Raw genomic sequence first — 13,760 nt, forward strand, 5'->3', positions numbered from 1 at the left:
GCCCTGCCACCATGGCTTTGTCTAGAAGGATGTCCAAAAGGTCTCCTGGAAGGTCTCCCGGTCTAATTAGCATATTACCCTTTTATTAGTATAGATTGCACATAAGTTCCATTGAAATAGGTAGTATTTCTAATGCCATTCATAATAGACTTTTGGTACTTACTAATTGATTGCTATGACAAAGTTACTCTTACTAAGTTACCATTTTACAAATGTTCCACAGGATGAGAAAAGCATTACATATGTTAAAATATCCTCAAAATTATTTGGACTAAAGGAAGATGTATCTGTGATGAAGTGGTTGAAGTTCTCACACTACAATTTATTACATTATATTTATACATAAATATATTCACAAATTAAAGAATAATTTAAGAATTCTCTCAGATTAAAATTGATTTAATTAATCTTGGATGGATGTGTTTTATATGTAATTAAACAGGTTTATTATAACCAGATTTTTGAAAGTGAATCTATATAGGGCCATAGAAAAACTATAACTAACATTTATGGAACAATGCATAGCACATACAAAAATACTTGTGTGACTGTATAGTATATAGAAGCTCAGTATAGTATAAGGTAAATACATATTTCTGAAAAATATTTCCAGTGTTTTAACATGAACTCACTTGTACTGCTCAAGCTCACAGTTTTAGAGATTGTCTTTTAAATATGCTTAGTATTTAATGAGCTGTAGGAGAGATCATCTCTAAGAGCTTTCCTACAGTATCACCAAGAAAGAATACATGCTGTCAAGTTAACATTTTGATGATTGGTAATGAGAGAGGTGTGGCGAATAAGCTTTCTTGTCCCACAGACAGAGATCACCAAACAAAATGAATTTGTCCACTCACTTATTCAACAAAGAAAGATTGAGTTGGTTTTGCAGTAATCTCACCTATTTTTCTCTCAGGACTCAGGAATGTAATTCATTCAGAACTGGAAAGAATCTCTTTTGAAACAGTGAGGTAATCATTTAAAATCTATTTACCTCTTAGGTTAAACCTTTAATCTACTCTTACAAATATTTATTCTCCTCTATCCAATCCATAGTTCATTCAGCAAATATTTATTGAGTACCCACAATGTGCTAGAATTCACAGAACATTCTTCTGGATGAAAGTCATAGAAGCAGAACCAAAGTGGAATGATTTCATTTCTGTCTCGCATCTGTTGACATTATACTGTCAGCCCCAAACAACCTTGGTCTAATATACTATCAAGCAGCTTTGAAGAACAGGAGGAACATGGGCTTTTAAATCAGATTTAGGGATGGGAGGGGTGGTAGGCAGAATGGCCCCTAAGATTTCCCGCCCGGCTGGTGTACCTGATGTGCATATTCCCTGGGACTACATCATATAATGGATTTTACTCCTGTCGTTAGGCTATGTTTCAGTTGACCTTAAGATAATAAAATTACCCAGGTGAGCTTGACCTAATTCTATCTATACTTTTAAAGCAAAGAGTTTTCTGTAGCTGGTTTTAGGGGAAGAAGTTAAAGATTTGGAGCTCAAGAGGATTTGATTCACCATTATTGGTGTGAAGATAGAGAGGAGTCATGGCAAAGGATGTGGGCAGCCTACAGGAGCTGAAGGAAGCCCCAGGCAACAGCCAAGAAGGAAACAGGACCTCCTTTTTAGAACCACAGGAACAGAATTCTGCTGACAAGAATAAGCTTGAAAAGTGGAGTCTTCCCCAGAGCATCCAGAAGAACACTCAGCCGGGGCCTCATGATACCCCCAGCTGAGGCCCCAGCCATGCCATACTCTGAATCACAAACCTGTGAGTTAATAAATGGATATTTTAATGGTATTTAAGTCATTAAGTTTGTGGTAATTTTGTTATACAGTAATAGAAAACTGATACAAGAGGGATCTGGTCAATAAAGTTCCCCTCCTTTCTCCATCTAATGGACTGCTTCCAAAAAACAAATTACATATATCATTTTTCTGGAGATGTCCCAAGTGGTTGCACCACACCCACCTACCAAGCCACTCACTGTGTCTCTTTGGGCTCGTAGTGAGGCAATGGCCAGCATGAAAACATGTCACCTTGCAATGCTTTCCACTTTTCCTCTGTCCTTCTCTCCCTTTCTCTTCTCGATCTATCATCTATCTATCTATCTATCTATCTATCTATCTATCTATCATCATCTATCTATCTATCACCTATTTATCTGTCACCTATCATCTGCCTCTACCTATCTCAATACCTCAGAATTCCTTAAGCCACCATGCTGGAAACAAATAGGGAGAGGTCACACATTCAGATAATTCCGGGTCCCCCAAATCCCTACCTCTAAACCACCCCCAAGCTGATGCGAAGTGGATCAGAGTGGAGAGACTCTTGCTAAGTCCTGCCCTAATTATAGATTTATGAGTAAAATCTCTCTCTCTCTCTCTCTCTCTCTCTCTCTCTCTCTCTCTCCTTTTACCTCAGCCAAATTAATAACTCAAATGGGTGCTTTGATTCACTAGAAACCACTCTTACCTGGGATTCACTCTAGATCCTCATTCTCTTTCCACCTCAAATGATCACCAAGTCCTTCCACTTCTGCCTTCTAACTATTTCTTGAATCCGTCTGCTCTCCACCTCCCCTGTCACTGCTTTAGAGCTCTCTCCATTTCTCATTTAGATAACTGCAATGTCTTTCTTCCTAGTTTCCTAGCCTTCAGTCTTACATTTAAAAAACCCATTCTCTTGCCGAAACCGGTTTGGCTCAGTGGATAGAGCGTCAGCCTGCGGACTGAAGGGTCCCAGGTTCGATTCCGGTCAAGGGCATGTACCTGGGTTGCGGGCACATCCCCAGTAGGAGATGTGCAGGAGGCGGCTGATCGATGTTTCTAACTCTCTATCCCTCTCCCTTCCTCTCTCTAGAAAATCAATAAAATATATTAAAATCAGTTATCTTTATTATCCTTTTTTCTTATCAAAATGTAATATAAAATGAATAGTAACCTGTCCGAAATAACTTAGGTGTTTCTCTCTCTCTCTCTCTCTCTCCCCCACTCCCTCCCTCCCTCCTTTCCTCTCTCTAAGCATGTCTATTTTTGTGTAAAAAATGCCTCATGAATATTTTTTCAGGTCAGTGAATATTCTAGTGTTCCATTGTTTCCTATGGCATATAATCTAGATAGATGATAGATAGATAGATAGATAGATAGATAGATAGATAGATAGATATAGACATAGATAGATAGATATAGATATAGATATAGATATAGATATAGATATAGATATAGATATAGATAAGAACACCTGGAATTAAGTAAGCATTTGATAAAAATTTTTATGACATCCTTGTGAAAAGATGAAGAAATATAGCTTGGATGTTATGCATTCCATTCTGCTGACATTAACTTCAAAGGTGGTCTCTTCTATCAGGATCTTGGCATAATTTTCTAATTTTCAGATATCCTAAAGGTAGAAGGGATAGCTTACTCTATTGATGCCCAAATTAAGATTTAAAAAGATCTTACGCTATACTGCAATTTAAAAAGATGAGTATGAGGTATATAATTAGTTTTATAAGAGGGGAAGAAATCAGCTATACCAGTATAAGGTGGAAAAGTGACTTAAAAATAATTCCTAGTATTACATATAAGATTAAGAAGCAGATACAAATATCAAGTCATTGTGTTGCACACCTGAAACTAATACAATGTTATATGTCAACTATGCCTCATTTTTTAAAAAAATTTAGCAAAAGAAAAAAAATACACCTAAGAAATGATATTGCTAGGTTTATACCTAGTATCCATTCCGCCCTTCTAATTTAATAAAAGAACACCTACAGTGTTGAGTATGGCAATATGCCCAACTGTAAAACTACATTTCCCAGCCTCCCTTCTAGAGTGGGGTACTAAATGAAGTATAAGCAAGTCTTTGAAAAGTACTTCTGGGAAAGTACTATCTATGCTCCATTATATTTGCTTTGCTTCTTTGTCAAAAATCAGCTGACTATATTTGTATGGGTCTGTTTCTATGCTCTTTGTTTTGTTCCATTGAGGTATCTATTCTTTTGTGAATATCATACTGTTTTGATTGCTGTAGCTTTATAGTAAATCTTAAAGTTGCTTAGTGTTAGTTCTCTGACTTTGTACTCTTCATTCGATATCGAGTTGGTTATTCTGGGTCTTTTGCTTCTCCGTGTAAACTTTAGAACAAGAGTGTTAATATCCACGAAATAACTTGCTGTGATTTTGATAAGTATTATGTAAAATCTATAGACCAAGTTAGAAACACTAGCATCTTTACTATATTGAGTCTTCAGAATTCATGAACATGGAATACCTCTTCATTTATGTACTTCTTTGATATCTTTCATCAGAGTTTTATAGTTTTCTTCATGTAGATCTTATACATATTTTGTTAGATTTATACCTAAATATTTCATTTTGGGGTGTGCTAATATAAATAGTAAAGAGTTTTAGTTTCAAATTCCACTTGTTCATTGCTGGTATATAGGAAAGTGATTAACTTTTATATATTAACCTTATATCTGCAATCTTGCTGTAATCACTTATTAGTTCCAGGAGTGTTTTGGTCAATTGTTTTGAATTTTCTACATAGATAATCATGTCATATGTAAAGACAGATTTTTTATTCTTCCCAAAGTGTATACTTTCTATTTCCTTTTCTTGTCTTATTACATAACAATTACAGCTCAGGCTTTCTTACCCCAGTGTTGGTTCTGCAGTGATTTCAGCTCTGCAATGTTGCGATTCTCTGTACTCACCTGTCTCTCCAATTTTTGAGGCAGCTGTTTGTGCTGTGGTTTCCCTTCTCTTTTGCATCCCAGAAGACTTCTTTTTCAGCTTTGTCCTTAGAATAGAGTGGCAACTTATAAGCTCCTTACGTGCCAGACTAGATACTTGCAGTAACTGTAACAGGCTTTTAAATACCCAAAATAAAGGAAATCATATCACTCTATTGTGCCCTTATCAATATACATCAGGAAAATTATTTTCAGTTCTAAGGCATCATGTTTTAAGAGGGATTTTGACAAATAACATGTGACCAAAGTGGGTGTTTCAAACATATTCTATGAAGACCATTGAAAGGAAAGGGGATTTTAGCCTAAAGAGGGATTTGTGGCAATATGATCACCATCAGAGTACTGCCATTTTGAGGAGGAAGTGCATTTGGATATATTCTTCATTGATTCAAGTAAGAGAATGATGAGTAGCCAGATTGCAGCCAAATATAAGATAGAACATTCCAAAGTTAGGGTTGTTTAAAAACATACTGTATAATTGTATTATGTAGTGAGTAAATTTCCAGTTAGTGATGTTTAAGCAGAGACTTAGCCACTAAACAGAGGGACATTGTATGGATGTTTGGAGTGGGAGGTGAGATTAGAGAAACTGTTCTCACTCTTTTTTTAAATATATTTTATTGATTTTTTTTACAGAGAGGAAGGGAGAGGGATAGAGAACTAGAAACATCGATGAGAGAGAAACATCAATCAGCTGCCTCCTGCACACCCCCTACTGGGGATGTGCCTGCAACTAAGGTACATGCCCTTGACCAAAATCAAACCTGGGACCCTTCAGTCTGCAGACCGATGCTCTATCCACTGAGCCAAACCGGTTAGGGCTGTTCTCACTCTTTTTAAAGACTGGAACCCTTTCTTCCAGTGAAAGCCTCCTGAGGACTTCTCAATCTATACCCACTCCTGGAAAGACCCTTTAGAGCTTCTCAGAATAGAGCTTAAAAAGACCAGATTAGAAGGTAACTCTATAACTCTGGTTCCAAGTTGGAGATAGCCTCAGTTACAAATGAGTATTTGCCCATATGTTAATTTTTTTCTTTGATACCCCCCAAAAAATATTGAAAGAAAACCAGGTTTATCGCCTGGAAACTTTTAAATAAAAATAAAATTCTCTCGCGCCCCCCACACACACACATACATACATATATATCAGAGGTGAATGACGATTGCATATTTTAAATGCATTATCACCAATGGGAAATTTTACTCTGTGCCATAATTTTCATAATTTTTTGCAAATCATACTTTGTGATAAATCAGTAACTGGTATCTACTATAATACAATAAGAAGCAGCAATAAGTAGCAATGAAAGTAATAAAAAAAATGATAGAATGGCCATTTGGTATCAAGCCTTGTTTCAGGTGTTTTTTGGGAAAGAGGCAAAGTTCAGGGAAGAACCCAAAGGAGAGGGAGAAAAACAAAAACAAACCAGACCTGGGTGTGGGTTCAGACTTCAAAGAATTTACAAACTGGCCAGAGTTACATGTACATAAGTCACTATAATTTAAAGCAGAGAAAGATAATCACTCTCAAGTATGTGCTGAGTGAGTTCAAGGAGAGAAGAGATTTCCATGGTGTGGGGATTAGGGAGGCTACTCGGGAGCAGTGGTGTTTGAGAGGGCCTTGAAGGACAGCTAGACATGGAGGTGGGAGGAAAGGGATTTCAGGCAAAGGGATTATGAGAAAAGTTGCTGAAATGCAAACGCATATACCAAGAAAGGTTTTACTACATTAGTCAGATGCCAGCTGGAAACAATTCACTGCAGATGGTTCTCGCGAAGGCACTTTACTGAGAGGACCACGCGTAGATATTGGCCAGAGTCATAGGAACAAACAAGGAATGTTGAGGCATCCAGACACTAGCAATACTGGAGAGCCATTCAACACTCCAGGGATGAAGGGGCAAGCAGAGGAATTTGTGTTAAAGACCTTAGTGAGAGCCCTGGAGGAGGGGTGACCTGGTAGGTGCTGAGGTCAGGGAGGTGTGTGACCACTGCCAGAGAAGAGGCACCAAAGCAGGAAGTAGGTTGGAAGAAAAGCCCTGACTTCTCTCCTGCTCTGCTTTCTTAAGCCAGTGCATCCCATTGGCCAAACTCAACAAGCCAACAAGCAAGGGATCCTGGGAGACTTAAACCACCAGCATCAGCCTCCAGGTAGGGCACAGGACAGGGCAGAGAAGGACAAAGAATCACCATGAGATGAAAGATTAGAAGTTTACATAAGACTTTGGAACATCTTAATTACCAAATTAAAACATTTCTAAATTATTTGATAGTTAATGTAGAGACACTGATCCATTATTAACAAGAGCAGGATGTAACAAAGATTCCAGAAGTGGTCAAGCCTGGTAGAGCAGAACTCCATGTTGTTATCAGTGTTCCCGTTTCTTCTTCCATTTTGTACCCCAGTTCTGCGCATGTGGCTTTCATCTATGTGGCCACCTCATGGCTAAAATATGCCCACTCCACATCTCATCTCATCTCATCTCCCTTCTAGACAACAGTAAGAAGAAGAAAATGACAAAGAAACCAAACTTTTCCAGAAATCCACAGCAGATTTTCACCACAGGGCCAACCTCACTTGCAAAAGAAGGAGGCTGGGAAAAAGCACATTGCTACTCTGAATAAAATTAGGTTGTTTTTGTTTTTTTAAGAAAGAAGAGGAAAATATTATTGGATAGAAGCTAGCAGCATTTGATTTAAAAAGAAATAAGTTTGATGGGAGAAAGCACTCTAATATTTTTAGTTTTTAGTAATTTTATATTTGTGTGTTGTTGTCCAGATGGAGAAGTTGGGAGGAGGAGTTATTTAAAGATGAAGAGGATTGCTGAGATTTGACACATACTGAATTTGGAGTGATAATGGCTAAGCCGTGATGGAAAACAGGAAAGAAGATAGAACTGGAGAAAAAGGGTTGAGTAATAAAATAGATTGGATTATTGTTTCCAACTCTTTACTTTCATAGTTAAGAAAATTATACACTCATGCTCTTTGCCACTGTAAGCCAAGTTCACTTACCAGGTCCACTGAAGCTGGGTTTGGTGACATGAATTTTTTGGACAATGGTTTGAGAGCAGAAATGACATTGCCAGTTTTAGGCTAGAATATTTCTGTTTCAGGTTCTGCTAGTAAGCTTACTTATGAAAAGAATACTCCCTTGTCCTAGGATAAATATTCGTAAAATAAATCAGGACTAATGCCCAACCAAGCCCATAGAGCCATACTCAATGTGCAAACCCATGAGGGAGAAATAGATGCTTGTGGTTGAAGCCACTGAAGTTTGAGGAGGTTTTGTGATGCAATGCTATTGTAGCAGAAATCTAATTAATACAGCTGGTCATTCTCAAAGACACAAGAAAATATGGCAACTACTTCACCCCCATTAAGATGACTATGATCAAAGACAGCTAAAAGTAGTTTTGGCAAGGACATGGAGAAATTTGAACACTCATATATTGCTGGTGGTAATGTAAAATGAGACAGCCTCTTTGGAAGATAGTCTAGCAGTTCCTCAAAAGGATTTTCTGTATGACCCTGTAATATCACTCCTAGATTACCAAGAGAAATGAAAACATTGGTAACTTATGCATGAATATGGATAGCAGCATTATTCACAATAGCCAAAGAGTGAAAACAACACAAATGTCCATGAACTGGTGAATGGATAAACAAAAGGTGGAATATTACTCAGCAATAAAAAGGAATGATGTACTGACACATGCTACAAACATGGTTAAATCTTAAAAACATTATGTGAACCGAAAGAAGCCAGACCAAAAAAGTCACATATTATATGATTCCATTTACAAAGAACATCCAGAATAGGTAAATCTAAAGAGACAAAAAATAGATTTATGGTTTGCAGAGGATGGGAGGAGGGAAGAGGCATGACTATAAATGGGTAAGGGACTTCTTTTTTAGTGTGATAACAATGATCTTAAATTGGTGTAGTGATGGTTTCACAGCCCTTTCAATATAAGAACCACTGGATTGTGTACTGTAAATGAATAAATTGTATGGTCTGGTTTAACACAAAGAACAAAGGAAAAAGCCACTAAACTGCCAATTAGACACATGCTGTGAGCTGGGAGCAAGAAACCACTCTCTCACCTGATGTGACTGTGACAAATGGCATATGTGATTGCAAAATCTGGCTGGGGTTCGCAGATACCATCTTTGTCAGACAGAGCTTTTCTCTATGTGGTACTTAACTTGCCTCGGTAGGAGAAAGGCATATAGATACTCATGGCTTCATTAGCACCATTATCTAACCCAGTGGTTTTCAAAGTCTTGTACTAACTATTTCCTTTAATTATGCACACAAGCCATAGTTGAATAAAATTTAATTGTAGAACAATCAAACAGCTCAGAAATGTTTGAAGTGAAACATGGAAGTGTGAAAGTCTTTCTTTACCAGCTTACTAACTCTACATATTCTCCTTCCCAGAGGTAACCACTGGAAACAGCTGATGGATAGCATTCTAATTTTTTTATTCGAAGTATTTGCATAAATACATAGACAAATATACAGCCCTGTTTTGCACAAATTGGACTATACTATGCAGATGTCCTGAAACCTGCTATTAAAAAACTTAACATGTCCTGGAGATTTTTCTATGCATTTTTATCACCTGTACAGCATTATCATATTATCATAATATGGTTATACCTGTGCCGAGCCAGCTCAGCCAAGGGTTTGAAAGCCTGAGTGAGGGCGGCGAAAGGATGAAGAAATGACAAAGAGAATAAGCTGGGTCTAGGTGGATCTTCCTGTGCCTGGCTGAGGCCACAGAGAGAGATCTAGAGGGAAGCTGAGCCTTTATTTTATAGCCAGAGGTAAACAAGGTAGTGGTCACCATAGTTACAATGGTCTTGTGAGTTTCACTTGTTTTGGCAGCACTTGCTGCACCTCCCACAGCCCATTAGCTACCTAGGAAGGATCTAGGGAGGTCATAAGGTCAAGCCTAATTATGCTAAGAGGACTGTGCCCTCTAAGCTGGGACTTGTTTGTGGCTTTGCCAACAGGTCAGTCTGAGGCTTAACCCTATAGCCGCGCCCTACAATACCGTAGCTTGATTGTCCATATCCCTGTTGAAGAACGTTAGATTGTTCCCAATTTACTGATATTACAAAACAATGATAAAGTAGCTCTTGATATAGCAATTTTTAGCATGTGTACAGTATATCTGCGGCATAGTTTCTAAAAGTTACATTTCTGAGTTGAAGAGAATACACATCCTAAATATAGGTCATTGTTTGCTTATTTGTTTTATCAGTAGAAACCATTTCCAAATTAACCTTTACATGGAAGCCCAATATATAGAAAGTAGAGAGGAAAGGCATGGATCTGGGGCAGGCAAGCAGAGCCCTGGAGCTCCAGCCCCTCAGCTTCACTCTCAACCTCTGCCTTCACCGCCCCAAGGCACCTTCATGGAGCCCGAGGTTCCAGTGTTCAGGTTGGAAACCATTGTTTTAAGCAACCCAATTCACATGTTATATTTTAGAATGTAAGGACTGACTTTCAAGCAGGGTTGACATAACAAATTAATCCCAAATCAAAGAATTTTAGCTACTTTCGTGTTTAAATCAACCAATTGGACCACTGTCAACAGGGATGGCTCAGGAAAGCAGTGGCTGCTCCAGGGCTTCTAGAGAGGGGGGCTGGGCAGGCAGCCGATTTCAGGAAGCGGCCAGATCCTGCAACCGCATTCACATAGCTTTCTGCCCTACTAAGGTGGCTTGGGGAGCTGAGGGTGATGGTGGGAGGCCCAACAAAGCATCCGTCTTCAAGCTACCACTTGGCCTGACCATGTCATAAATGTTTCATAAATCAAAACTAGATGTCAGGAAAACAGAGTCATTCAGATACTAGATTTTATACATCTTTCTTACCTATGTGTTAAAATCCATCCTTAGAAATATGAACTCTTAGAATGCTTATATTACTGTCAGCTAAAGGGATACATCTGGATAGCAATTGTCTTTTACACTCGAACACAAAACAGAAGGGGATGTTACCAAACTCTAGTGAAATCTTTAAAAAATCTAATTCAAGAGCATAAAATACCTCCGTGGCAACTTTTTTCAAAGAGACCAACATTATTTAGCTTGGAAATCATCTTGAAGATATACAACTTACAGTTCCCAATTCTATTTTATAGGAAAAGAAAACAGTAAAGCTAGTTAAACTCTCATAGTTGAGGCATTCACTATTTAAAGCTAAAGTCTGGCCAATAGTTAAGGAAATAAAACCCCCAAACATTTAAAGGCATCTTATTCCCATTTCTTGCCACAACCATTCATTCATTCTTCCTTGAGAGCAGAAGCTGCTTTCTATCTTTATATCCTTTGGGACTTGCATACAATTCAATAAATCTTTGATAAATGAAAGAAAGCAATGAATGATAGCCACCAAATCTGAAAAGACAGCATATGTAATTTAATTAAACATTGTGGCCTCGTAATGGCAGTTCTTTAAAAAGAGACAAATCTTTTAATATATTTTTTATTGATTTTTTAGGAAAGGAGAGGGATAGAGAGTTAGAAATATCGATGAGAGAGAAACATCGATCAGCTGCCCCCTGCACACCCACTACTGGCGACGTGCCTGCAACCAAGGTACATGCCCTTGACTGGAATCGAACCTGGGACCCTTCAGTCCGCAGGCCAATGCTCTATCCCCTGAGACAAACAAACCAGTCAGGGCGAGACAAATCTTTTAAAAATCAAACCAGTTCTTTAAAATTAGGAATATGTGTACATATTCCTTATAAAATTCTCAAACACTACAGGAAGATATAAAATGGGAAGAATCTCCCCACCCCACTTCCTGAACTGTAGCTCTAATTCCATTTCCAGCGGTAATTTCTGTTAACAATTTCTTGTTAATTCTAAATGTGTTTTTTTAATCCTCACCCAAGGATATGTTTATTGATTTTTAGAGAGAAGGAGAGAGAGAGAGAGAGAGAGAGAGAGAGAGAGAGAGAATTCTATAAATTAATTGGTTACCTCTGGTATGCACCTGATGCGATTGAACTTGAAACCTAGGCATGTGTCCTGACCAGGAATCAATTCCACAACCTTTTGGTGCACAGGATGAAGCTCCAACCAACTGAGCCACGCAGCCAGGGCAATTCTAAATGTCTTTTAAGCAGTTGTGAATCTATGTACAGTGAACACCTCTTATTCTTTTAGGCCACACAAGATCAGCACCCTGTTCTTGGTTTCAGGAATTCCCACATAATATGTAATGGGGCACTTCTTGCCTCTTAATATAGAAGCCAAAAATGGCAGGTATTCCTTTTACTGGTCCCCCTTGGAGCAGAGGTGTAAACACACAACCTAGCCTCCATCACGTAGCCCCCTAGCCGTTAGGAGATAGAGACTCAAAGAACAGGTAACACCTGGAATCCATGCTGGCGAAGGCAGGAGCAATGGCTGCCGTCAGCAGCTGGAAGCAGCAGTGGGTTCGTGGAGCTGGCAGGGCAGCAGCATCAAGATTTCCCAAGCAGCTGTGTGGTGTGGTCTGGAGCACAGTCACTGGCCATGTGGTACAGAACTGGTTGTCCCAAAGCAGTGCATTGTGTCTGCTCATGGCCCAGATCTCACTGGATCTCTCTCCACTGTTTTGTGTGCCTCTCCTCCCCAGCATCTCAAGGTGCTTTCACTTCCAAAAACCATCAGTACCCCTTTATCCTTGGGGGACATGGTCCAAGACCTGCAGTAGATGTCTGAAACCTCAGATAGTACTGAAACCGATACATACTACATGCTTTTTCCTGTAGAGTCATACCTAGGATAAAGTTTAATGTATAAATTTGGCACAGTAAGAGTAACAACAATAACTAATAATAGAAAATAGCACAGTTATAACATCTATACTAATAAAAGGGTAATATGCTAATTAGACCGGATAGACAGGACATCGTTCTGGATGTCCTTCCTGACAAAGCGGGGGCCTGGGTGGTGCCACCTGGGGTCCCGGGTGTCAGCCCAGGTGAAGCTTCCCAGGGTCCCAGGTGTCTGCAGCCGGCCTGGGCGAAGTGCCCATGGTCCCAGATGCCTGTGGCCGCCCAGAGGGAGGGAAGCCTGGGTCCCAGTTGCCTGTAGCCGGCCAGAGGGAGGGAAGCCTGGGTTCTGGGTGTGGGGGCCGAGGCAGAGGGAGTTAAGAGCGATCAGACAAGCAGACAAGCAGTTAGGGGCGATCAGGCAGGCAGGCAGAGTGGCTAGGGGCGATCAGGCAGGCAGGCAAGCAGTTAGGGCCATCAGGCAGACAGGCAGAGTGGTTGGGGCGATCAGGCAAGCAGCAGAGGTGGTTAGGGGCAATCAGGCGAGCATTTAGGGGTGATCAGGCAGGCAGGCAGGTGAGCGGTTAGGAGCCAGTGGTCCTGGATTGCTGAGGGACCCCCCATGCACAAATTTTGTGCACCGGGCCTCTAGTATACTATAATGAGAGTTATGTGAATGTGGCATTCTGAAGTAAAATAGGGTCACTGGAACACAAGCACTGCCGTACTAGGACAGTAAGTGACTAATGGGTGGGGAAGTCTATGATGTGGCTACAAGGGACAAAGGGATAATTCACACCCTGCATGGGATGGTGCAAGATTTCATCACATTACTCCGAACGGGCAGGGCTTATGAATTGTTTATTTCTGGAACTTTCCATTTAATATTTTTTGGGCCGTGGAAGTGAAACCGCGGGACCACTGTGTATATATTTTTTCTTGGTAGCTGTCCATGGGCTCCTGGAGCTAGGTTTTGATAAAATGCATGGAGATCCAGAAGCCCTGGGACTTTGCCTTTGGGGAGCTGCCCTAACCAGTGACGTTGAGGTGCAGAGTGGGAAAGCCCAGCCCCCAGGCCTTACGTTGGGACAACACTGAGGAGTAACTAATGCTACAGAGTTCTCTGTGGATCAGGCTGAAACTACCCTGGGAAACTGCACCCTGGCTGGGCTTCCTCCCCTCCCCTTCCCTGCCTC

General features: G+C 39.9%; 1 long non-coding RNA gene across 1 annotated transcript in view; it reads left to right on the forward strand.

The window, feature by feature from the left end:
- The window catches only part of LOC106727208, an 8,100-nt gene extending 6,304 nt beyond the window's left edge, over window positions 1-1,796 (forward strand). The window contains exons 2-3 of the long non-coding RNA XR_001363384.1: window positions 917-971; window positions 1,480-1,796. This is a non-coding gene — a long non-coding RNA (uncharacterized LOC106727208). The remainder of the gene's footprint in view (window positions 1-916; window positions 972-1,479) is intronic.
- Window positions 1,797-13,760: the final 11,964 nt, after the last annotated feature.

The sequence above is a fragment of the Myotis brandtii genome, unplaced genomic scaffold (genome assembly GCF_000412655.1).
Source record: "Myotis brandtii unplaced genomic scaffold, ASM41265v1 scaffold389, whole genome shotgun sequence".
Taxonomy (NCBI): domain Eukaryota; kingdom Metazoa; phylum Chordata; class Mammalia; order Chiroptera; family Vespertilionidae; genus Myotis; species Myotis brandtii.